General features: G+C 37.4%; 1 protein-coding gene and 1 pseudogene across 14 annotated transcripts in view; both read right to left on the bottom strand.

Moving 5' to 3' along the window:
• The window catches only part of SUGCT (succinyl-CoA:glutarate-CoA transferase), a 773157-nt gene that overhangs the window by 517265 nt on the left and 229545 nt on the right, over nucleotides 1-26347 (bottom strand). The gene's annotated exons all lie outside the window — the stretch shown is intronic.
• On the bottom strand, nucleotides 11345-11857 carry LOC118521257 (E3 ubiquitin-protein ligase RNF13 pseudogene; annotated as a pseudogene).

The following is a 26347-nucleotide window of genomic DNA, read 5'->3' on the forward strand; positions in this document are numbered from 1 at the left end:
AGGACTTAGCACAGGGCCAGGACACCTACACATGATCCCCTTAAACAGACTTACTGCGTACCAGGCAGTGTTCTGGGTATTTGATATACATTACTTCCTTTAAGCTTTACCAGCCCCATGGGGTAGGTACTATTATCATCCTCTTTAACAGATGACAAGCCATCTGTAAACCACAGTTCTGATGCTTTCACAGGACAACAGGACCAGATAAATGGGATTAGCACTAACCACTCCAAAGGGTTCAGCAAGAAAAATAAATCCTAATGCCCTAAGGCATCCATTGCATGGAACAAATTAACTTCTGTCCTATCAAACTAGAAAGTACCATCCACAGGAGAATTGTGAATACCAGTGATTCAAATAGTTTTCTGCTTTCTGTTGTTCAGTTGAAAAACTCCAATAGAAAAAAATACATATGCCATCAACCCTATCCAATTACTGTCTGTCTTTGCCTCAGCCTAACCCACAGCCATGGTCCTATTTACCCAAGTTACGGAGTCTGATTCCCTGTGCTAAAGAAATCAGACCAGACAGGTTAGGTGAGGAACATTTGTTTTCGAGGGATGTGATATAAAAATCTATACTTGGGTATGTGGTGGGATAATTCATTGAGATATTAGATAGCTTTTTGGTTTTACTGCTGTTGAATGATGGAAAAGAGTGAAACAACATTTAATAGTTTGCATTTTCGATTTGGCCTTCTTATACTCCACTCCTACCTTCTAAGAACGGATGACCAGGCCTTCTGCACTCCGTTGCCACAGTGTGGGCTGCAGGGCTGAGGCAGAAGTAGCCTGAAGAGAACCTCCTTTCCTTGCCAGAGTTTTCCAAGAGCCTTGTGCTATGGAAAAAACAACAACAAAAAAAGCTAATGCATTCTGGGTGAGAGTTACAGATAAAGGTGGGGACAGGCGTGGCACAGGCAGCAAGAGGAATAAAAAGATTGTCCCAAGCTTAATGAAGGGCTGGAGGTCTGTGGGATCTTCAGTAAAGGCATCTAGGGCCTCCCCCTTCCAGAGTTCCAGGAAAGAGGTTGGGTCTCCATAGGGAACGCCAGCAAAGTGGCCACACAAGACTCCATTCAGAGCACCTGAGGCCCCCAAATCCCCACATGCTGGGTGACACAGTAGCCACAACACCATCAGATCCCAAGGGACTGCCTGGGGAGATGAAAGTTGGTACATTAGGCGGCTCAACTAAGGGGCTCTGGAAAGGTAGGCGAGGCTTTTGTTGTTGTTGTTGCTGTCAAAATGAGTGAGAGTTATGGATGCCAAAAACATCCTACAGTGCACAGGATAGTTCAACACGACAAAAACTGTTCCACCCAAAATGCCAGTACACTGGGTTGAGAGAAACTGGTGGACAATGGGTATCAAAGTGGAAACTAATTTGGACCAAGACCAAGGATCACCTTTGAGCGCTGTTCTGGGCGACACCCCCAGGAACCGGATGCCATAACTTTGTGAGTGAAAGAGGGAGTGCCTTTATGACTGAAACTGAATTCCCTTTAAGCTAGTGGGATGGGAGTTCAGAGTTGGATTTAGGTTTATTTAAAAGAAATAAGTAACGTGGCATTTCTTAGAAACACTGGAGCTTCCTGAGAAGATTGATATGCCCTATAGCTATTTCATTTTTAAGAGTATAGTGTCAAGGCCTTTCTGAAGGCATGATCAGCTCCAATCCTGTCTTCTGAACACTCCTTTTGTACTCTATTTTGTACTGTAATGGTTCCGAAAATGGCTTTCCAGATTGCATCTATGTCTAAATGCAATGAAGAAAGAACCAAGCCATGTTCCTGTCTCTAAGAGAACACTCCATATTTCTTTATTCTGAATTTCTTGTGAAAAAGGCAGCAGTGATTATATTTTTAAAGATTTATTTTTAAGCTATTTTATTTATAATCAATAAAATCTGGCTAAGCATCTGTATATGCATCCATCCCACCCAACAATTGTTACATGTCACAAGACTGGCAAGAAAGGACTTGGGCAATGCTTTATAAAGTGACACAAATTATTAGTTTTGTGAGAAATGTCCACACATCACCCTAAAAGCTGTAAACAGCCACGTGCATTAAAAAAATAATAATAAGATTAGAAAGAGACATGAAGCATTTTCAACTTTTGTAGAAAAATAAATTTGAGGAAAGGAATAAAGCATTCTTGTTGTAGCATCTTCTCTACAAGTGAAAAAAATACTATATGGTATAATTAATCTTTATACCTTTCCTAAAAGGAAGGAGGGGGCAACACAATCCCTTTTTGTATATGGGAGAAGCAGCACAAGTTCAGGTTTCTTGCCCAAGGACAGTGATCAGTGGAGATGGTATCCAAATACTGCATGGACGGGGCACCTGGGTGGCTCAGTCATTAAGCAATTGCTGTCGGCTCAGGTCATGATCCCGAAGTCCCAGGATCGAGTCTCACATCGGGCTCCCTGTTTGGTGGGGAGCCTGCTTCTCCTTCTGACCCTTACCCCTCTCATGCTCTCTCTCTTTCTTACTCTCTCTCTCTCAAAAAAAAAAAAAAAATTCACAATACTACATTGAGATGAAGGTGCTAGTTAGATCCCATTCTCCTACTGTATCTTTGTAAGAAGGTGTCGCTCACTGAACACATAGTATATACAAGACAGTATGCTTCTGATATTCAACTCACTGAAGTCTGACTAAGAGGCAGATCTAATTTCCCCATTTTACAGCTGGAGAAACTGAGGGCAGTGACATTAAGTAGCTTATACAAGGCCACCCAGCAAGTAAGTACTGACTGAAATCCAGCTAGGATGGTTGGACTCCAGGGCCATGCTCCCAGCCATGAGTCCTCCTTCTCTCTTTACCCCTCACACAGTAAGGAGAGTCCTGCATTTCAAAATTAATATGGATTTTTCCTAGTGGCCATCAAGGACTCTGGCACTGACAACTAAAATATGAACTAACAGAACTATTTTCTTTTTTTTTTTTTTTAATTTTTTATTGTTATGTTAATCCCCATACATTACATCATTAGTTTTAGATATAGTGTTCCATGATTCATTGTTTGTGCATAACACCCAGTGCTCCATGCAGAACGTGCCCTCCTCAATACCCATCACCAGGCTAACCCATCCTCCCAACCCCCTCCCCTCTAGAACCCTCAGTTTGTTTTTCAGAGTCCATCGTCTCTCATGGTTCTTCTCCCCCTCCGATTTCCCCCCCTTCATTCTTCCCCTCCTGCTACATTCTTCTTCTTCTTTTTTTCTTTCTTAACATATATTGCATTATTTGTTTCAGAGGTACAGATCTGAGATTCAACAGTCTTGCACAATTCACAGCGCTCACCAGAACACATACCCTCCCCAGTGTCCATCACCCAGTCACCCCATCCCTCCCACCCCACCCCCCACTCCAGCAACCCTCAGTTTGTTTCCTGAGATTAAGAATTCCTCATATCAGTGAGGTCATATGATACATGTCTTTCTCTGTTTGACTTATTTCGCTCAGCATAATACCCTCCAGTTCCATCCACGTCGTTGCAAATGGCAAGATCTCATGCCTTTTGATGGCTGCATAATATTCCATTGTATATATATACCACATCTTCTTTAGCCATTCATCTGTTGATGGACATCTTGGCTCTTTCCACAGTTTGGCTATTGTGGACATTGCTGCTATAAACATCGGGGTGCACGTAGCCTTTCGGGTCCCTACTTTTGTATCTTTGGGGTAAATACCCAGTAGTGCAATTGCTGGATCATATGGTAGCTCTATTTTCAACTTTTTGAGGAACCTCCATACTGTTTTCCAGAGTGGCTGCACCAGCTTGCATTCCCACCAACAGTGTAGGAGGGTTCCCCTTTCTCCGCATCCCCGCCAACATCTGTCATTTCCTGACTTGTTAATTTTAGCCATTCTGACTGGTGTGAGGTGGTATCTCATTGAGGTTTTGATTTGGATTTCCCTGATGCCGAGCGATATTGAACACTTTTTCATGTGTCTGTTGGCCATGTGGATGTCTTCTTTGGAAAAATGTCTGTTCATGTCTTCTGCCCATTTCTTGATTGGATTCTTTGTTCTTTTGGTGTTGAGTTTGATGAGTTCTTTATAGATTTTGGATACTAGCCCTTTATCTGATATGTCATTTGCAAATATCTTCTCCCATTCTGTCAGTTGTCTTTTGGTTTTGTTGACTGTTTCCTTTGCTTTGCAAAAGCTTTTTATCTTGATGAAGTCCCAATAGTTCATTTTTGCCCTTGCTTCCCTTGCCTTTGGTGATGTTTCTAGGAAGAAGTTGCTGCGGCTGAGGTCGAAGAGGTTGCTGCCTGTGTTCTCCTTTAGGATTTTGATGGACAGAACTATTTTCAATTTCCTTAAAATGTTAAGATCATTGAAAAGAGCCCTTATATAACCATGTATGTTTTAGCACTTAAATGCTTTTCAAAGGCTTTATCTTCCATATCACACCGTACTTTTAATTACTTGTTTAACATGTCAAACCAAGACCCTTGAGGATAGGACTCTCAACACCTAATCACAGTGCCTGGCAAATAGCAATCTCTCAATAAACCTTTGGTGAATGAATAATTGAAGGAGCCAGCAGCCTCATAAGCTAAAGGATGTGTGATATAGTGTGGTAACACCTGGCTCAGTAAGACTCCATTGTCAACTGCTGGATCATGATTGACTTAGAGTGAACCAGTGGTCCAAAGAGACAAAACAAGAGCAGAGATGAACAACTGAAACTCCACCTAACTACAAAGCCTTTGAAAACTCTTCACAGGAGAACTAATGGCTATCCCCCCAACCTAGGCATGAAACTCTCAGACCAGGTTTTCTCCACATTTCCTAGATCACACTTACTTCTATTCTTAAATTGCATGTATTCATCTTTGTATCCCCAGCACCCCTTAAAGTAACTACACATTCAATCTTTATCTTCTACCCAGTGTCCTTAGCATTGACCTACAGTTATGATTTATTTACGCCCCTTTTTAATATTGGCTCTCCTTTATCTTAGTACTTATCTACAATCAAGCCTCATATTCCAAATTTATTTCCCACTGTCTATCCCTTGACCCATTTTAGTATCATCTAAAGAGAACTACCTGCTGATGTCCTGACAACCTTGTTCTTTGCTCATGCAGTTCATTTTGCACCAAATGCCCTTCATTTTCATGCTTGAGCCCAGCTCAATTATCATTCTCTCCAGGAAGCCTTCCTTCACAAACTCATTACAAATTGACGTAATTCTTTCCTCATCTCAATTTCCGTATTTTATCTGTATTTTTCTGTTGACATGTATAATTTTACTCTATAAATTCAGATACTGTTTTATATTCCCTACTAGATGATAAGCTCCCTAAAGGCAAATGCCACCTATTATTCACTTCTGTATCTTTCACAGCAAGTAGCACAGACTCTTCCACACAGTGGTGCTTTATAGGTTGAGTAAATAAATGAACGAACAAGAAGTTAACTGCATCTTTGTTCTGTTATTCTTATGTCTTGAACCTGGCTTAATAGAAAGGGCATTAATCATAAATCCTAGTTCAATTTTTCTCAGAAGTAGCTATGAATCTTAGGCAAGTTACTTAACCTCCAAGGGTTCTGGCTTCCTTGTCTGAAAAAGGACATGAACTAGAGCTGCTCTCTCAGGCCAGGATGAACGTGTCAATACATTATATAGTATAAAATATGTAAAAAACTCCAAGCAGAGGAAATATGATTCTCCTTATGCTTTGCCTAGTAACTCCCAGTGTTTTTTCAGAGCTCAACTCATCATCACTTCCACAGAGAAATTTCCCTGATGACCATGACTACATCAAATCCCTCCACATAATGCTCTCACAGCGCTATAAATCTCTACTCTGCAGGACTTAAGATACTGATGATTTTTATTCGTTTCTGTATTATTTAATTAAAGTCTATCCCCATGTATCCCCTCTATATTCAATAAAATGAATAAATGAGTGTAATCTATCTTAGAATATGAGATCTTACAAAGCAGAAGTATTTTTTTCAGTAGTTTTCTTTGTAACTTATATAACCATGTATGTTTTAGCACTTAAATGCTTTTCAAAGATGATGGACAAAAGCTAGGTGATCACAACTTCAGAGTTAACAGTTTTCAAAACATCTAATTTGACATTTCATGAAAGATTATATATTTAAAGAATATGGTCTCAGACATTTCTAAGCATGAAAACTAAATTAAATTCTCTTTTGTTTTATTTCAGCTTTTTGCTATTTTCATCTGTATTTTTTCTCTACTTAAAAGAAATGTATCTATAAAAGAACTCATTACATGTGTTTTCTTGGATCATTAGTTAGGTAAAAATACCAATTTAGAGATTCTATGTATGATACAGAAAGTAAACCCACTATTATAAGCAGAGAAAAAAACAAAAATGTTTCTTTGTAAATAGACACAATTTAATATTTGATTTTTAATCACCAAAAAAGTAAACAGATTTAATTAGTTAAATGAAATATCAGTGAAATCATCTTTTATAAATGCTAATCTTTTATGTGAATAATAAGGAAAGACTACAACTTGTCTTAAGGATACAGCTAATCAAAGCAGTAGGAAATAAACTTTGAAATGCTCAACTTGATATGAACATTTAAAACTTACTGGTTTCTTTATCTCATGAATATATCTGAATTAACACAAATATAGTAGATTTAATAAGCTGTAACACTTTATTCCTCACTACATCCCCATAAGCCATTATCATTAGCACTGTAATTATGAGTTAAAGGTATGATCTTAGACACAAAGCCAAAGCTTTGTATCTTCTTTCACGTGCTACTTTCTAAACACTTGGGGAGTATTCTTTTCCATAAAATGGAGAAACTGACTGAGACTAGTAACCCATGACCTCTTCCTATCCAATAAAGTGGAGTAGAAGTGCCAAATCCTTGAGAGTGATGTTCTCTCAAGGGACAACATAAGATGAGCTAAGCTCACTTCCTTCCACCTTAAAATAGCTCTTCACTTTTTTAATCATTAATATATGAAGAGTATAAACATGTGAAGAGTAAACCTACAAGCAATAAAATTCTATTCCTGACAACATAATTCTGAGAGTCACTAGATTATGCAAGATCCTGAAAAATGTATTCAGTCTATCAGAAAAGCCACATGCCCATAAAACTCTTAAAACAGGCTACCCAGGGACATATGAAAATAAATATATGACAGAGCAGTGCTTATATTTAAAATATCTTAGGTGTTTTTTGAAAAATAATACCACCACTATTAAATAAGAGTCCATGTCTTAATTACCAAACTCAAGAAATTTCTAGGGTTATACAGATAATCCCTCCCTTGATGGTAGGACCTACATTTACTCCAGGTCTATATAATCAGCAGCACTTGCATGATGTGTTGCATGAATAAGTTCAGTTCATCAACCTCTTCTAAAATAACTGTCTAGGGGCGCCTGGGTGGCTCAGTCAGTTAAGCATCTGACTCTTGGTTTCAGTAAAGTCATGATCACCAGGTCCTGGGATCAAGCCCTGTGTTAGGCTCCGCACTCAGGGAGGAGTCTGCTTCTCTCCCTCCCCCTCTGCCTCTGCCCCTCCCCTCAGATGTGCACTCTTTCTCTCTCTCTAAAATGAATAAATAAATATTTAAAAATAAAATCACTGTCCAAAGAAAAGAATATAAAATAAATATAAACACAAATGATTAACATGAAAAAAAAAGATCACTCACTGATTTGTTCCAGATGTTATGTAGTTATCTGGTTTGATGGAATTTTTGTGTGTCTGTTTGTGGTTTTTAATAATTAGGATATCTGGTACAGTGAGAGAGACAGGGGAATGACATATTATGGACTTGCCAATATAATCCTTAATGTATTAAATTTCATTACCTCCACACTAGCACACCACCATTGGGTCTAGGGAGTCTCCTGAGACATAGAAATAACCTCATCACACTGATTTAGAAATTACTGAATTTTATAATTTTTTCTGAATGACCAATCAATAAATTTAGGGGTTTCTTGTAGGGAGGGGTTTTTTGTTTCATTTTTTACAAAAGCAAAACTGGTAATGCTTTGTAGATGGGGCTTTTTCTTTTTTTTTAAGGAATTGGAGTTTAAAAGAACATAAAATTGTGAAGATGACATATTCACATTTTAATATTTTATCCATGTGAAAAAAAAACATACTATAAGACTTGGGCAAACAAATCTAAATAATACAACTGCCTTATAACATTCTTGCATAAGTGAACTAAAAATACAATTTATGTATTATCAAAAGCTTCTCATTACTACTATTACTACTACTACTACTACTACTATTTCTATTATTTATATATTATATACCCAGCCACATTCAGGATCATACAGACCTGCAACGTAATACTATTATAAGATTGAGTTGACTCTTGAAAATCAAATGACTTGAATTTAAAGAGTTAAAACAAAATGGATTCTATCCCTCATTTTCTCAACACGTTCCACCATACTCCTTCCACTGAGAAGAAATATTAGTACCTCCTACGTGGAAATGGCATTGTTACAGAGGCACAAACCAGGAGTGACTGCAGTAAGCAACTGACCTCACTAACAAACTACAACCAGAAAGAAAGGGCTACACACTTATTTTTTAAAACCAAAACTCTCACTTGACAGACATTTACTATTTATTTTAAAGTAAATAATTCTGTATCATCTCAAAAAGTCAGTACAAAGCAGAAACTGAATCACTAAACCTCTACCCCCAAAACCTAACAAAATAAATACAAAAAGGAAAAAGAATGAAAATGTGCAAGCAGCAAACGGAGGAAGAGAGCAATAACACAAGTGTTGATAAGGGCCATCAGAGACAAGAGACTTAAGATTAATGATACCAACATCAGCTCCTCTCATTATTGTCAAGAAGCATCGTGGAGATGAGAGAAACAGAATCCAGAAAATTCTGAAAATTCTTACTGATATCCCCTAATCAGGAATGAAGTAGAACCTAGGGGATGAGATGCAACCCAAAGAAAAGACCAACAGGAATGGGGGGGTGGGGGGAAAGGCCAGTAATACCACTTCAAAGCAGAGCATCTAGTCCCTCCAGAGGTAAACCATAAATACAGAAAGGCTGATTCAAAGGATGCGCCGTTTGGCTATTCCCTGTTTAGGAGGCAGGCTACACACTCTTCATTACCTCAAAAAAGAAACAGAAACAGGGATTTACAAAAAGGAAGGAGAAAGAAAAAAGAAATCATGCTAAAACTATAGTGAAGTCATGAGGCAAAACTATTGTGAAGTTCTCTCCCCTCCATCCTTTAAAAACACTTTACCCAAGGGGTGCCTGGGTGGCTCCATCGGTTAAGCATCTGACTCTGGATTTCAGCTCAGGCATGATCCCAGGGTTCTGGGATCACCCGCATTGGGCTCCCTGCTCAGCGGGGAGTCTGCTTGAGGATTCTCTCTCTCCCTCTACCTCTGCCTCTGCCCCTCCTCCCGGCTCATGCACTCGCGCACGTTCTCTCAAAAAATGAATAAATAAAATCTTTAAAAAAAAAAAAAAACCCCTTTATCCAAAAGCCACATGTTGGAGAGACATCAAAAAAAAAAAAGAAAGAAAGAAAGGCTAAAGACCCCAAAAATCCTCTCCTCCACATCACAATAAAATCATTGGCAAAAATAGTCTATAACAACTTTCCAGGACTCTGAAAATTAACCAAAGGCTTGCGGCAATTCAGAGAGCATTTATTTCAGAAGAACGGCTAAATCACAGTAAGAACAGTGAGGTTTATGGCATTTTAACTTGACCTGTTCCCATCCCCCGCCTCCCAGCTACACAGTAGCCTTGAAAATCAATAGTCTGCAATCACAGTGAAAACCAGCAGTCTAGCAGCCACCAGAGGATACAGAATGGGGTTGGAACTTTGAAAGCCTCATTAACAGATAATTGTCAGTATTTGACCTATCTGGAAGACTCCATTTGGAAGCCTTCTTTTTTCATTAAGTTTTTTTAAAATTTTAATTCCAATAGAGTTACCATACACTGTTGTCTTAGTTTCATGTGTACAAGATAGTGATTCAACAACTGTATACAACACTCAGTGCCCATCACGACAAGTGCACCCTTTATGGAAGGCTTCTTTTTACCTGACTCTGACTCGGAGTTCCCTCAGTGTGAACAGCCTTGTCTCTGGGGGCATTTGTTAATTGTTTAACATCACTTCTGACTGAGGCAATGGTTAACAATCGGGACAAACAAAAGACTAAGCAAAAAGCTTATCAAGGGAAATCTGGGGAATGAAAGAAATGTCCATTAGGAGCTTTGAAAAGCGTCAAAATATTCCTGGAAATCTAAAAGGCCCATTCACATGTATGGGGCTGTTCGCTTGCCCAGGGCTGTGCACATGCTCAGAAAAGAGCTGAGAAGACCCTGGCTCTCAGCTGTGACTGACCTTGAAGCTCTATGCAAGCAGAAGTGAAAAGGAAGGCAGAGTTGTCAACTGCCTGGCTGAGTGTGAAAGACATATGTTCCAGCACACACAGGGAGCTCCTCAGCAGAAACTGGGAAACTTATTGGTTCCAGGCATTTATGCAAATCTGTGTCCAGTCATTAACTGATCACCCAGCTAACAGAGGTCACACACAACGAAGAATAAGACTTTACAGATTTAGCTCAGAAAGATCATTAGGCAAACAGCAACAACAAATCCTGAAGAGAGAGTAGAATCTGATTTCCAGACTTGCCACATAATATGTTTTTCAAGTCCTCAGACTATTCTTTATTTACATTTTAACATGAAAAATTTCAAATACAGAGAAGAGTTGAATAAAGTTTATAATACCCATATATCCACTATCTCGAATCTACAATTAACATTGTACTGCATCTTTATCACCTATCTATCCATCCCTCTATCTACCTATCAATACACACCTCTTTTTCTCTTCATTTTTTTACAGTGCACTCCAAAGTAAGTTGCAGATAATCAGTATCTGTCCCCCCAAATACTTTAGCAGATATATCATTACTCAGAGTTTAATATTTTTTTAGTTTTTTTTCCCCTTAGGTAAAATTTCTATACAACGAAATGCACAAAATTTAAGTATACAGAAATTTGTGCAACCTAAACCTCTTTCAAGACACAGAACACGACTCACCCCCAGAAAGGTCCCTTCTACCCTTCTCAGTAAATCTCTCACCCTTTCCTATCCCCCCAGAAGCATTCACTGTTCCAATTTTTCTACCCAGATAATCTTTACCTTTTCCAGACCCAACCATATAAGCGGAAGCATACAATATGTACTCCTTTATGTAAGGCTCCTCTCACTCAAAACAATGATTTTTAGAACCATCCATACTATTTTTTAAAATATATTTAACATTAATTTACCTACTTCATGAAAATGACAAGATGAGACAGATGCCCACTACGATAAAGAAGGGGATTAGGTAGTATTCCAGAGGAAGACTAAATTCTAGAACTAAGATAATGTGGCCCCTTTTTTCATATGTGAATTCATCTTTCAGGGAATTAGCTGATAATTCCCCAATAATGACAGATGGAATATCCATTTTATTTAGCACATCAATGTCATTGGATCAGATGCTAATGAGGTCATCAGAGTCAACATTGTGAGCTATGGCTGCTTTGTATCCTGTTCTCTGTGAATTTAAAACCTTTACATCAAAATTACAATCAAGTCTTCTAATTAACGCAATGAAAGTGCCAGATGAATTGTCTTTCAGTGGTGGAGGCATTACCAGTTCATAGGCACTCCCTGGCTTCGAGTTAATCAAAAAACCCTTTAAACCTTCAGCTGGAAGTCTATAACCAAATCTTGCTGGGAGGTCATCAAATGTCTGAGATGCATTTTCAAAATTATATGCTAAAATGCCTGCTTCTACCATAGGTTTAAGAATGCAAAGAGCTGCTTCTCCCTCTCCCACTCCCCCTGCTTGTGTTCCCTCTCTCGCTGTGTCTCTCTCTGTCAAATAAATCTTAAAAAAAAGAATGCAAAGAGCTGGACAGTCAAGATGGTATAGACTTGTGTGGCCGACAGAATGAGCATCTCTATGGAGAGCAACATCTTGATATAAAATCACCAGACTGGCTGATGGGGCAAGGATGAAATCTTGCACAGTGTCCAAGCTGAGATCCAGATGGATGGAACCGAGACCCACCAACGCCTTAGACAGAGTCCTGGTCACATTGTTAGAGATGCAAGCAGCCCAAAGACTGAAAGTAAGAACCAGTCACCCAGCTGGGAGCCATGCTGACATCAGCACTCCGGGGCTGACATGCGTCATCCCCAGGACTCAGCAAAAGTCAGACCTGCAACATAATATTATATTAAATGTGCAATTTTCAACAACAACAAAGATATGAAATATGCAAAGAAACAAAATTTACGGCCATTAACAGGGAAAAAAAGCAGTCTACAGAAACTGTCCCTGAGGAAGGCCAGCCATTGGACTCACTGGACAGACTTGATTAGTCTCCTATGGCTGCCATATAATCATGAACTTGGTGGGTTTAAACAACATAAATTTATTCTCATATAGTTCTGGAGCTCAGAAGCCTGAAATTGAGGGTCTGGTATCACCACATTCCCTCCAGAGTCTCTAGGGAAGATTCCTTTCCTTGTCTCTTCCACCTTCTGATGATTGCCAGCACTCCTTGGCTTGAGGCTATATCACTCCAATCCCTGCCTCCATCTTCACATCGCTTTCTCCTATTTTGTGTATCTCAAAACTCCCTTTCCCTATCTCTTATAAGGATGCATGTGATTACATTTAGAGCCAACCCAGGTAATCCAGGATAATCTCCCACCTCTCAAAATCCTTAACTTAATCACATATTTTGCCATAAATTACTCTTCTGCCATGTAAGGCAGGCTCCAAGGATTAGGACATGAATATATCATCAAAGCCACCATTCAGCCCACTACAAAAATTTTAAATCAGCTATTTAAAATATCTTCAAGGAATGAAAAGAAACCATGTGTTCTGAACTAAAGTATGAAAGCAATGTCTCACCAAATAAAGAATATCAATAAAGAAATTGAAATTACAAGAAGAACCAAATAGAAATTCTTAAGTTGAAAAGTACAATAATATAAATTAAAATGCACTTAGAAGAGCTCAATAGCAGATGTGAGCTGACAGATGAAAGCAAAGTTGAAGATAGGTCAATTCAGATTACCTAGTCTGAGTAGCAGAAAGAGAAAAAAACTTTTTTAAAAATTAAAAACCCTCAGAGACCTGTGGAACATAATCAAGTGTACCAATATAGGCATAATGGGAATCCAAAAGGAAAAAGGAGGGGGGAGAGAGAGAGAAGAGAGAAAGAGGAGATGAAGAGACAAAAAGAGAGAGCTAAAGAAAATAAAACAAAACAAATTTAAGGAATTAATAGCCAAAACATCCTATCTTTGATGAAAATTTTTTTTTTAAAAAAAACCACCTATACATCCAAGAAGCTCTGTGAACTCCAAGTTGGATAAATCAAGAGTTCCACATGTAGACATATCATAATCAAACAATCAAAAGATAAAGACAAAGAATCTTGAAAGCAGCAAGAGAGAAGAGACTGATCACATAGAAGCGAGCCTAAATAAGATTAACAGCTGATTTCTCATAAGAAATCATAGGGGCTAGAAGATAGTGGGATGACCTATTTATAGTGCTAAAAGAAAAGAAAATGTCAACCAAGAATCCTGTATTGGGCAAAACTATCTTTCAAATATTAAGGACAAATTAAGATAAAAAATGAGAATCCTGTATTGGGCAAAACTATCTTTCAAATATTAAGGACAAATTAAGATAAAAAATGAGAAAATACATTGGAAGCAAACCTGCCCTACAGAAAATACTAAAGAGTTCTTCAAAGTGAAATGATAGGACATTAGAGAGTAATTCAAAATCATATAAAGAAATAAAGAATACCAGTAAGTCAACTACATGACCAAATATAAAAGACGGCATAAATGTATCTTCATTTGTAACTCTTTTTTTCTCCTCCTGGTTTAAAAGACATCTGCATAAAGCAATAATTATAAGTCCATGTTGATGGATATATAATTATAAAGATAAAATTTGTATGAAAATCACAGCAAAAAGGAATAGGGAGAAAATGGAGCTGTAGAAAAAAAGTTTTATATAATATTGACATGAAGTGGCTATAAATATATAAACTAGATTTTTTAAAAGATTTTATTTATTTATTTGAGAGAGAGAGAGAGGGAGAGAGTGTGTGTGTGTGTGTGTGTGTGTGTGCATGCAAGCTGGGGGAGGGGCAGAGAGAGAGGGACAAGCAGACTCTGCACTGAGCACAGAGCCCTACAGGGGGCTTGATCCCACAACCCTGAGATCATGACTTGAGTGGAAAACCAAGAGTCAAATGCCTAACTGACTGAACCAACCAGGCACCCACCTAAACAAGATTTTTGGGTTCACATGAAAAAATATCCAAGATATATTAAATGAAAATTGCAAATGGCAGACCCATATTTCTATTATAATCAAAATGGTTTAGATAACAAGTAGATAACTAGTTAACTATATAGAAAGATAAATAAAACCAATGACAGATACATACCATATAAAATTTCCAGAAAAATATGTAAGGATGTATTAATAGTAATTAACTGAAAATGGAATTAGAGGGAAGGAGAAGTTTTACTTTCTCTTTACAGCCTTTAAATGCCATTTAAACTTTCTACACTCAAAATGTATTCATTATATAATTTTTTAAAGAATTAATCAATATTCTACTTCAGCAATATGAAACTATCATCATATACATATATATATATATATATATATATATATATATATATATATATATATATGAGATCCCCTGTTGCTATTACACATTAAATTCCTGTTACAATACACAATGGAAAAACATCTTCCACACCCTCCATCTGACATGGGAATCTATGGCACATTCTCTTATCAACACCCATTGTATTTTTTTCTTCAATTCTATTCCAACTATCTATTCATTTGCAAATACTTACTTGAGGATCCATTCTGTTGTGGAACTAGATTCTGAATTTATAATCCCTGTCCTTACAAAATTTACATTCTCTGAGGATACTGTGGGGTACATTACTATGAGGATATGTTACTACAAATATGTAAGTAGACAAAATAATTATAAGTTGATTAATGCTGTGGTGAAAATTAACAACACATAAAGAACAGAATAAAGGTGGAAGGAACTTACTGTTTAGATAGGGCTAAGGAACTTACTTTTTAGATAGGTCAGAGATAATCTCTCATAGGAGGGATAGTTGTGCTGATAGGTAAAGAACTTAAGGAATAAAAACAAATCATCTCCATCTTCTCCATTAGAGAAGAACATTACATGCAGGAAATAAAGCATGTTAAAAGGCCCTGAGGTGGAAAAGAAGCCCATGATTTCAAAATCCAGATTTAGATATAAATACAGATATAGATATCCATAGGTAATTTCTCATAACCTTATTTCTCCTCCAAAGGCTCAAAAGTCCATTGGAAGAAAAGAAGCAATGCCCCCCACAAAGTATCCAATCAAAGGGACTTGCCTTAATTAGGTATCCCAAGAAACAATCTTATACATATGCAAAAAAGAAAAGAAACTGCACTTTCTACTCTTCCCCTGACCCTTAAAACATTTATCAATAAAACAACATGCTTCCAGTGTCCCATAAAATTGTACTACTAACATCAGCCAATATTCAGAGCAACACTCAGGACTTTACATCACTTACCACGATTCCTTTTCCAAGCTCAGAACACAGCTTTGTGTTCTGTCTACATTAGTGTTGTCCCAAGAAATTGGACCCACCTCAATTAAGCTTGAAATTTCAGGACCTCCCTTCTAAGAACTCAGCCTCATAGATCAGAATATAATTTCTACTCACTGGGACTGTGGCCAACTCATCCAAACTAGATTTCATGGAAGCGGGGGGGCGGGGGGGGGGCGGGCATTGGGAGATGTAGGACAAACAGCATCCATAATCCGGGCCTTAACAACTTCCTACCAAAGTTCCCTGGATAAAAACCTATGCTCAGGCCAGATGAAATTGCTCTCTATGTTCACCTTCATGTTTTCCTCCATGTTCTTGTTCATGTGATTCATTCCACTCAGGACTGCATATTCAAAGAACATCAGAGTCTGAGCAGATATTAGAAGTGAGAGCAGTTAGATGGGAGAGTAGTGGAGACTGAGACAAGTAGAAAATGCTTTTTCTACCTAACGCATTCAAATTCAGACTTTTTTTAAAGATTTTATGTATTTATTTGACAGACAGAGAAAGCACAAGCAGGCAGAGAGGCAGGCAGAGGGAGAAGGAGAAGCAGGCTCCCCCGCTGAGCAGGGAGCCTGATGCAGGGCTTGATCCCAGGACCCTGGGATCATGACCTGAGCCGAAGGCAGACACTTAACCAACTGAGTCACCCAGGTGCCCTTCAAATTCAGACTTTTTAAAAACACCAGACTAGTCATACCAAACTCATCTGCAGGCTGAATCCAGTTAATGGATCATTCATGCAGTGTGTGACATCCTTAGTTCCACACATCTAGATTTTGCATTTCCTTGAAGGCTTTCAGGTCTTGCGTCTCCCATAACACGTGTGCTGATCCCCTTAATGTGGACTAACACTTTGCCTCTGTATCCACTTGATGGAAAGAAAGAGTAAAGAATATGGAGCCAGAAGACTTGAGTAAAACTCACCTGCTCACCTGTGACTGACGGCAGTATCTCTGACCCTCAGTTTCCTCGTGTGTAAAATAAGATAACAACACCTACCTCAGGAGGGCACTCTGAAGGTGGAATCAGAAAATACAAGCAAAAATCACCATATAAATATTAATTCAAACTGTAATTGTTGATTTTCCTCATCCTCAACCCAGAAATAGCTTTTGCTCAGGGCTAGATTAATTAATATCCCTCTTTCCTGAATCTTTTCCTGTATAAACACTTGCCCAGGAAAGTACCCGACACATTTGATCAGTGTTTTGTCTTATGGTTTATACAGTAGCAACATGCATCTCTAACGTGGTGCCATGTAACTCAGATGCTTCACTAGGAACTTCAAGTCCTACTTCACAACAAAACATTAAAAATTTTTTAAAAATTTACCAGAACATTTTTGTATTTGACCAGATACAAAAAGGGGCCTAGGTATAAATGCCAGTAAACTGCAGACATAAAAAGAAAAAAATCATATAGCTATTTTGTACCTACCTATGTGAACTCTTTATGATAATGAATTCAACTTGCATATACTTTTTATCTACAGAATACCTGAAACATCCTCACAGATTTCTATTACTCCTGTCATTGACTCATTCCTATTAAAACCAGTTATCTTGTCAAAACCGCTGAAAATACTTTCCAAAAGTGATTTGCCACAAACAGAATGAGTCAATCATAGATAAATCACTTGTCTATCTCTGCTGTTACTTACAAAAATAAATTTGCATTTGACTTCCAATATCAAGGACAATCAAAAAGACACACGTATAGACAGACTGACATCCACGGACACTCAGTATCTTCCTGATTTAAATATGAGAACTTCCTTGTATTATATTCTTTCTTCAAGAATACATACTCTCCCAATGAACAATTCTCACATTCAAAATTAATATCCTCAGATTATGATATTAACTTAAAAGTAATTTTTTTCTTTTATTATTATGTTATGTTAATCATCATACATTACATCATTAGTTTTTGATGTAGTGTTCCATGATTCATTGTTTGTGTATAACACCCAGTGCTCCATGCAGAACGTGCCCTCTTTAATACCCATCACCAGGCTAACCCATCCTCCCACCCCCTTCCCCTCTAGAACCCTCAGTTTGTTTCTCAGAGTCCATCGTCTCTCATGGTTCATCTCCCCCTCCGATTTCCCCCCCTTCATTTTTCCCTTCCTACTATCTTCTTTTTTAAAAACATATAATGTATTATTTGTTTCAGAGGTACAGGTTTGTGATAATTTTAAAATCTCACAATGCTCTTCAAGGATAAAATCTATAAAACTTTAGGGTTACCTTTCACTGATCTAAATTTGATATAAATCTTACTCTATTATAGTGAAGTGGAAAACCACAGAATTAAATACCCGTTATTTCTAGAATTATTTAACTTCTTCATACAAAGTGAAAGTAGACAAAAATGGGACTTTCTAACTTCAAATCACATCATCTAGGAATTCACACTATCACAATTTTACTCCTTTGGGTTTCACTGACAGTGTTCTCAACTATGAATTCTCTGAAACTGTTTAGTTATAATTACTGCTATGACATACAATTAAACCACATGATATAATTTTTATATACAGTATAAATTTTTACATTTAGAGTTGGCTTTTATAAACTAATAATTCTCTCTGTCTTTATAAATTTGTGCTACAACTTATTTTTATGAAAAATCAATATGGATTTGAGATTATGAATTCTTAGAGGACAGCATACCTAGGTTACTTGCATTGAATCTTTCACAGTTATTTGATTCATGATGTATCTGCTCCTTATACTCACATTTATTGCGGTGTTTTACAACAAATAGTACCTTTTCTTGTAAATAAACATTCTTCATGGAATATTCTTTTTTCTTAGAAAGCATTCCCTATAATCTTTAATTTTCTCTTTCAAAGTTTAAATAGATGTTGGTTAATGGCCTGAATAATTTTACAGTTTTCCATTGACATCAAAAATTAATTCTATTAAGAATGAAAATAACATTTGAACGGTGTTTTCCAGCTGAGAAAAATCTATATCCCTCAGGAATATATATGTACCAGGAAAATCAGAAGAAGCAAAACTATGAAAGATATCCCTATACAAATGGTAAATAATGTAAAAAAAGCTCAAAAGAAAAAAGTGTTTAAGATCAGCTATGGCTCTTTTTTTTTTTTTTAATCAGATTCATGCATTTGGTGTGGAAATAAGAGAAAATTATAAAAAGAGCTAACCATTCAGTATGTTTCAACAGCCAGTTTTATTAATCAATTGCACAGTGCTTTGTGAACATTAATTAATTAAAGTTGTAAGGTCTATGATCTGCAGTACATTTTGTAATGGCCTCAATCGGTCTTCAAAATGCCAGATGACTAATAAGAAAGAAGCAGACACCTGACAGATGATGTTACAAAAACTGTCTCCATGTGAATCCGCCAGCTCTTCAATTCTTATTCCATTGCTGGACTTATAAGAAAACAGGAAGAGCGTCAGAAAAATAAAATTCAAAAACAAAACTTAAAAAAAAAAAAAAACCCTCAAGCCAGTAAGACCATGTCAAAAACACACACACAACCCTGGATCTCATTTGAAGCATGTTACGTAATCCTGATTTTTTTAAAAAACACATTGTACTCCTCAACCTATACTATTTTTAACACACACATATATACACCCCAAGCAAATAATTATGTTTCCTGTTTATTTAAAAGAATTATAAAGAATTTCCTGTGAACATGATTTTTAAATTAGGGAGGAGAAAATCAAAAGATTCTTTTCTTCCCATACCTCAGGAAATGAAATGGAAGTTTTGTTAATAATCTTTTTGAATATCAGTACAATGCTGAACGTTATCTCTGAGCAGTGATGATTAAGGTACTAAGGAAACAATACCAAAACTCTTTAACAACTGAAAATGTCTTCTAAAAATATTAAATTTAATGAACCTCTGGTGCGTAGCTGAGACTTCTTAGTGATATTTTTAAACAATGTGTACTATTTTTTCAAGTTCCCAAACATACTCAGTTAGCAGAAGAGAAAACAAAATATAATTAATTCATTATCTATATTTTTTTAAATTACTTTAGAAACTTGAAATGCCTAGGAAATCATGCCCTTCATCTGACTCCACACCTCCATTCCTGAAGGTTAATAACTGACTTTTTTTTGTACAGTAACCTTTCCTACTCTTTCCTCACTGGCATCACTGCTTACTGTCTATGTGCTCACAAGCTGTAGGAGAAATCAAAATAACAAATCAAACAAACAAAGCACTGAATGCAAAGCGTAAAAAAAGAGTTCCTGGCTCATCCTGCACTATATTTAACTTCTGGAGTCACGAAAAGTAACCAAACAACATTTACTGAGCACTTATATAGCAATAAACTGTTTTCAAGTAATTGAGAGAGAGAGAGAGAGATAATGCAAATTGAGTAAGTCACAGCTGAGAACTTGGTCAAAATGGATTCTTCTTTTCTGGCATTTTTATGAATGTTCATAATAATAAAACAATTAGCATAAAAGAAACATGGTCTTTTGAGTTGGGACTATCTAGCTCTGTGCCATTTGTTACAAAAGTCTCTGGGCAAGTCATGTCACTTCTCTGAGCATCAGTTTATCCATCTGTAAAATAATAATAATAATATATGTTGCACAATGTTACTAGGAGTTATTTAAGATGAAGTGTTTAACACAGGACAGGCGCTCGATAAATTAGCACTGAGCTTGTTATTTGTTGGTTTAAAGCAAATTGTGTTCACATTTTTGCACAGATGCAAATTATAGCTGAGGCACTTTATAAAAACACTGTTTTCTTGTTAAAAAGTAATATACACAAATTGTAGAAATGTTTAGAAAACACTGAGAAGCAAAAGAAAAAATGAAAATCACCCCAAATCTTAAAACTGAGATAACCACAGTTAACCTTTAAGTATATCTCCACCTCCCTGCATCTTTCTCTCTCTGTCCCTCTCTCTCTCTCCCTCTCTCACTTTACACTTTACACTCATCCTAAGCATGGTGAAAAGAACCCCTGCAGGTGAGGATCCCTAGGTACAGTTCTTCCTGCAGCCCCAGCTACATATAAAGCAATCAACTTCATACAGAGAGACTTAGCAATTACCCCTTTGGCAGGAAATTACTCTTTTTTGATCCTTCAATTTGGGCAAAGTTAGAATATGTGTGCAGGGAGGAGCAGGTAGAGTTCAGAGCCCCACAAATCTCCCATGAAGAGGAATTTACATTTTGAAAAGGTCTCCAGATGATTTTGAAAATTAGCAAATTGGGGAATCCATACATTATAGGAAAATGGACTTTCTTCAATTTTATGATTGCCTACTTCTGAGTAGTGGTAAATTAAAATCAATACTAATGTCAGCTATGGATATGTAGCCAATGAATATACTCTGTCCTTCAAGTCTGAACTTCAGACAATGGCAGACAAAGATGACAACTCTATGCCATCATCACATCAGCCCAGGGGAAGAGAAGCATCTAGTCAAGAGAGAGTAAGAAAGAATACGGAACTCAGAATACAAGCAGTCAAGGACAACGGATCCATTCACTTACTTATTCATTTTTTTCAAGACAATATATACTGAGAACCTACTATGTGCCAAACAATGTGTTACGTGAGAGCAATACAAGAATAAGCAAAACAGATCCAGCCCTTGCCCTTACTGAATTTATAACCTATTAAGACAGATAATGAACATTACACAAGTAATCACAAAAAACAACACATATATATAAAGTCTTACAAAGGGAGATTTGACTCAGTAGGCAAGGGCGGGAAGAATGTAGTCAGGGAAGACTTCCTGAGGAGGTGACTAAAAGATTAGTAGGAGTTTATGAGGCAAAGAGAGGAGGCAGAGAGTGTTCCAGGGAGATGGAAAATGTCAGGAAGATAGGCTTGGAGGCTGGAAGAAGAGTGACTCGTGTGAGGAAATGAGCAGGCAGTTTACATGGAGTACAGTAGAGACGGAAGAGAATGGTGGGAGATGAACAAGGGCAGGGAAGCAAGGACAGATCATGCGAGCCAGGTCGGCCAAGTTAAAAACTGGGTCTTCAATGCTTGTGAGGCCAGAGTGGCAGCCGGGGAACAACGAGAATCTGCAGTATTCTGAGGGATGATGGACCAGAGTGGGGGCAGCAGTGATGGAGGTAAGTGGACGTGACAGGAGAGATCTGAGAGACACTGAAAATAAGTATCTTTACCTTACTTAGTTAAATCTTATGTTCTTAATTTCCATTATATTTATTCTTACTCTTATCTTCCTATTCATGGCAAATGATGTTGGGTTTCATTGTACGGAAGTAAAACAGTTTGGGGGGTTTTTTTTGAAAGAGAGAGCACGTGGGGTGGGGGGGGGCAGAGGGAGAGAGAGAATCTTAAGCAGGCCCCACGCCCAGTGCAGAGCCTGTCACGGGCCTCACACTCACCACCCTGAGATCATGACTTGAGCCAAAATCAAGAGTCGGATGCTTAACAGACTGAGCCACCCAGGCACCCCAACAGTTTTTTTTTAAAAATAAGGGATATTTTTGGTGTTGTTTAGTGAGTTGATATACTTTTAGTAAATATCTTAATGCCAGCATTTTTTTCTAAATGGGTTAGGTTTTTTTGGTTTGTTTTTGTTGTTTGCATTTCACTTTGTAATTTTTAAAACTAGAACTGTTTTCATATATTATTAGATTAAATCATATTTTACAAATAAAATGACTAAAAGCAAATTCTTATCCTATCACATAGGTCAAAATTACATTTTTTTCTGGAATTAGATAGTAGTAATAGTTATACAAGCTTGTGAATATACTAAAAAACCAGTGAACTGTACATTTTTAAAGGATTAATTTTATGGTATATGAATTATATCTCAATTTTTTTTAAACTATGTTATTGCTTCCAGACTTAAGCTTCCACTTTCAACTTACCCTCTCTGTTGGATATAATCATTCATACTTATAGCTATATAGTACTACAACAGAAAAAGGTAACTTCACACACACACACACTGAGGCCAGATACCTGTATGAATGCCTTTGCCAAGCCCCCTTCTCTAGCATGCAGACTTAGTACCCGAGCCTTTAACCATAGCAGTCCTTTTCATCCTACACATCCCAGCAAGGGATACTTTAGTTGGCAGTGATGGAGACCTTGGAGGATTCTGATGATTGATTAGTTGATTGGTTGGCTGATTGGTCTTTGAACTCAATCATCTGAATCAAGCACATATGACGCAGCTACACCTGATGCCCCTGGAGAGTACTGTTTCCTTGGACTCTGAGTCAGCCCACTTGGCTTACTTTCCTCTAGGACCTGACTCTTAAGTGTTATGGTACTCCATATTCTTTACTGGGATCTCTTCTCACTCTAAGCCAGAGCTTCTCAAACCTTGACCCAGGTGACCCTGGATCAGTGAAGTCAGAATCTCTAGGGACAGGTCTCAGGCATTAGAATTTTTTTAAAGTTGCCCAAAAGATTCCAGTGTGCAGTCAGGAAAGAAAACTACTGTTCTTCATTCCCTCCTGAGATAATCTCATCCACTCAGTCACTTTAATTAGCATCTTTATGCCAATGACTCACAAATTTGTCTCTGGTTCCCACCGCCTTCACCATTTAAGTTAAAACAACACTAAACAACAAAATAAAACTTTACTTTTTAAATTAACATAAAATTTAAAAGTATGCTGAAGTTTAAGTAACTTCTTTCTAGATTTTTCTCATTTTTTCTCTCTTTTTTGAGGTGTGAGGTGCCTGTGCTTTGCTGGTATCCCAAAAAATTGACTAGAATGCCTGACGGGAAATCAGACACATGCTAGAAATTTCCTTTCCTTTCCTAAGTTTCCTTAGGAAATCACTTTAGGAAAAATTACAGATGTTGGAGCAGGGGGAATCGCCATCTGAAGATCCCATAAGCATGAAAAAAATCAATGTGTCTAAAAAAGAACTCATCATTTCCCCATTTCCCCAGACAAAACCTGCTCTTCCTCTCATGTTTCCTATCTCAATGAACGGCACCAACATCCACTCAGAGGCTTAAGTAAAAAACTTGGGCATCAAAATTAAATCCTCCATATTTCATATATCCTCACTTTCAATTAGAGACCAAGTAATATCACTTCTAAATCTTTAACAGGTCTTGTCTCTGTTTGCTTTATCTCCATCCTCTTAACCACCATTTCCTCTCGCCTGGAGTACTGCAACAGCCTCTTGACTGGTCTTCTTACCCACAATCTTTACTCGTTCTGCACTACCACCAAAATTGTTTTTCTAAACACAAATGCCTTTGTGTACATAAAACCTTTCAGAGGCTCCTTCCTGCCCTTAGGATAGTGTTCGCATTTCATAACATGGTTTACAAGGCTTGTACAAACCTCTCTAGATGTTTTCACGGACCCCTCTGCTGCTAACCCAAGGCCCCCATCACTGCTTCACCTGGCTTCAGATTTCCTCTTCTGGGAAATTTCTCATCTCCCAAAACCAGGTTAGGTGCCCCTTTCATTCATGCCCATATCATCATGCACTTACTCTGTTACTGCATCAATCACTAACTTGATTGTCTTCCCAGCAACAAGTTAGCTCCTTAGGAGCAAAGACAGTGCCTATTCTTCACTGTTACCCAGTGCTTGGCACATTGTAGGTGCTCAGTATTGTTGAAATAAAGAATTATTTATTTATTTATTTAATAATAGCCATTAGTATCCATTCTCACAAACTTCAACAAAATCCGCATTAATCCTCTTCAAGAAAAGTTAGAATACAAGGAAAACAGTAGTTAAAAAAATCTTGCACACACATGTACAGCAGACCCATGGGCTACCCTGTGGATATTAAAAGGCTGTAGTTCATTTATCCAACATTTGTAAGTAGTTACTGTTTAACTCTGCCCAGAATGACCTTGTATTATGCAGTGTCAACAGTCACCTAGTCATCTCATATTAAGAAGTATTAAAGTATGAAATCTGTCATTTAATATAGCTACCATTACCATTCTCCAAGCACTGTGCTTGGCAGTGGACACATATTGTCTCATTTAATCTCCATAATCAAGCTCTAAAGTAGATCATATTACAACCTGTCAGAGGAATAAACCAAGGCTCAGTAAGGGTAAGCACCTTGCCTACAGAACACAGTTAGGATGTGAAAAAACCAGTATACCAACCCTTCTCTTATATACCCTTATAGCAGAAAAAGAAAATGAACAGGAAACTTGTACTTACATAGCGATGTCACATTTAATCTTGCTCTAGTAACAGAACACAAAGTTAAGGCTGCGGGATTGAGAAAATGTGCATATCCGTGGAACACACCCCCACGCCAAAGCTTAAGAGCTGACTGAGTTCTTTACTTGCATGTGATCTAAATGAGTTTGAAATGTAGCATAAAGTACACCTTTGGCTAACAGTCACAGTTACCTGTATCCTAGAGTCAAACCACATTCCTCAAAGTACACATTAATTGGGGAGGGGGAACTTTATTTAAATACTCTAGCATATTAAAGAGTTAAAATACACTGAGTTCACCTTCCTGGAAAATGCAATTAGCTACTACCTTCTTTGGCTTGAAATTCTTTCCTTGTAGAAAATTCTTTCATTTTCTCTACATAACTTGTTTTAATTGAAGTATAACTGACATGCAACATTAGTTCAGGTGTATAACATAATGATTCCACATTTGTATACATTGTGAAATGATCACCACAGTAAATCTAGTTACCATCCCTCACCATACAAAGTTACAAAACAATTTCTGTGTGTGTGCTGAGCTTTTAAGATTTACTTTCTTAGCAACTTTCAACTTTACAATACAGTATTATTGACTACAGCCACCATGCTGTATATTACATCCCCATAACTTATTTATAACTAGAAGTTTGTACCTCTTGATTCCCTTCAACAATCTCATCCATCCCTCACATTCTCCCCTCTGGCAACCACCAATCTATTCTTTGTATCTATGAGTTATGTTTTGCTTTATTTGTTCATTTGTTTTGTTTTTTTTAGATTCCATATATAAATGAAATCATATGGTATGTGTCTTTACTTCACTTAGCATAATATTCTCAAGGTCTATCCACATTGTCATAAATAGCAACATTTCATTCTTTTTTATGGCTGAGTAATATTCCTGTGTGTGTGTGTGTGTGTGTGTGTCCCCATATCTTCTTTGTCCATTTATCCATCAATGGACACTGAGATTGTTTCCATACCTTAGCTATTGTAAATAATGCTTCAATAAACATCAGGGTGCTCCTTCTATGTGCTGGAGATTTAATGCTAAACTTTTCAAATTAGTGGTTTTGTTTTCTTCAGATAAATACCCAGAATAGAATTGCTGGACCAGATTGGTAGCTCTATTTTTAATTTTTTGAAGAACTTCCATACTGTTTCCCATAGTGGCTGCACCAATTTACATCCCCACCAACAGTGAATATGGGCTCCCTTTTCTCCATATCCTCACCAACATTTGTTGTAGCTTGTCTTTTTGAAAATAGCCATTCTGACGGGTGTGAGGTGATAGCTCATGGTGGTTTTGTTTTGCATTTCCCTGATGATTGGTGATGTTGAGCATCTTTTCATGTGTCTGCTGGCCATCTGGGTGTCTTCTTTGGAAAAATGTCTATTCAGATCCTCCACCCATTTTTTAATTGGGCCATTTG

This window comes from Halichoerus grypus, chromosome 12 (assembly GCF_964656455.1).
Source record: "Halichoerus grypus chromosome 12, mHalGry1.hap1.1, whole genome shotgun sequence".
NCBI lineage: Eukaryota > Metazoa > Chordata > Mammalia > Carnivora > Phocidae > Halichoerus > Halichoerus grypus.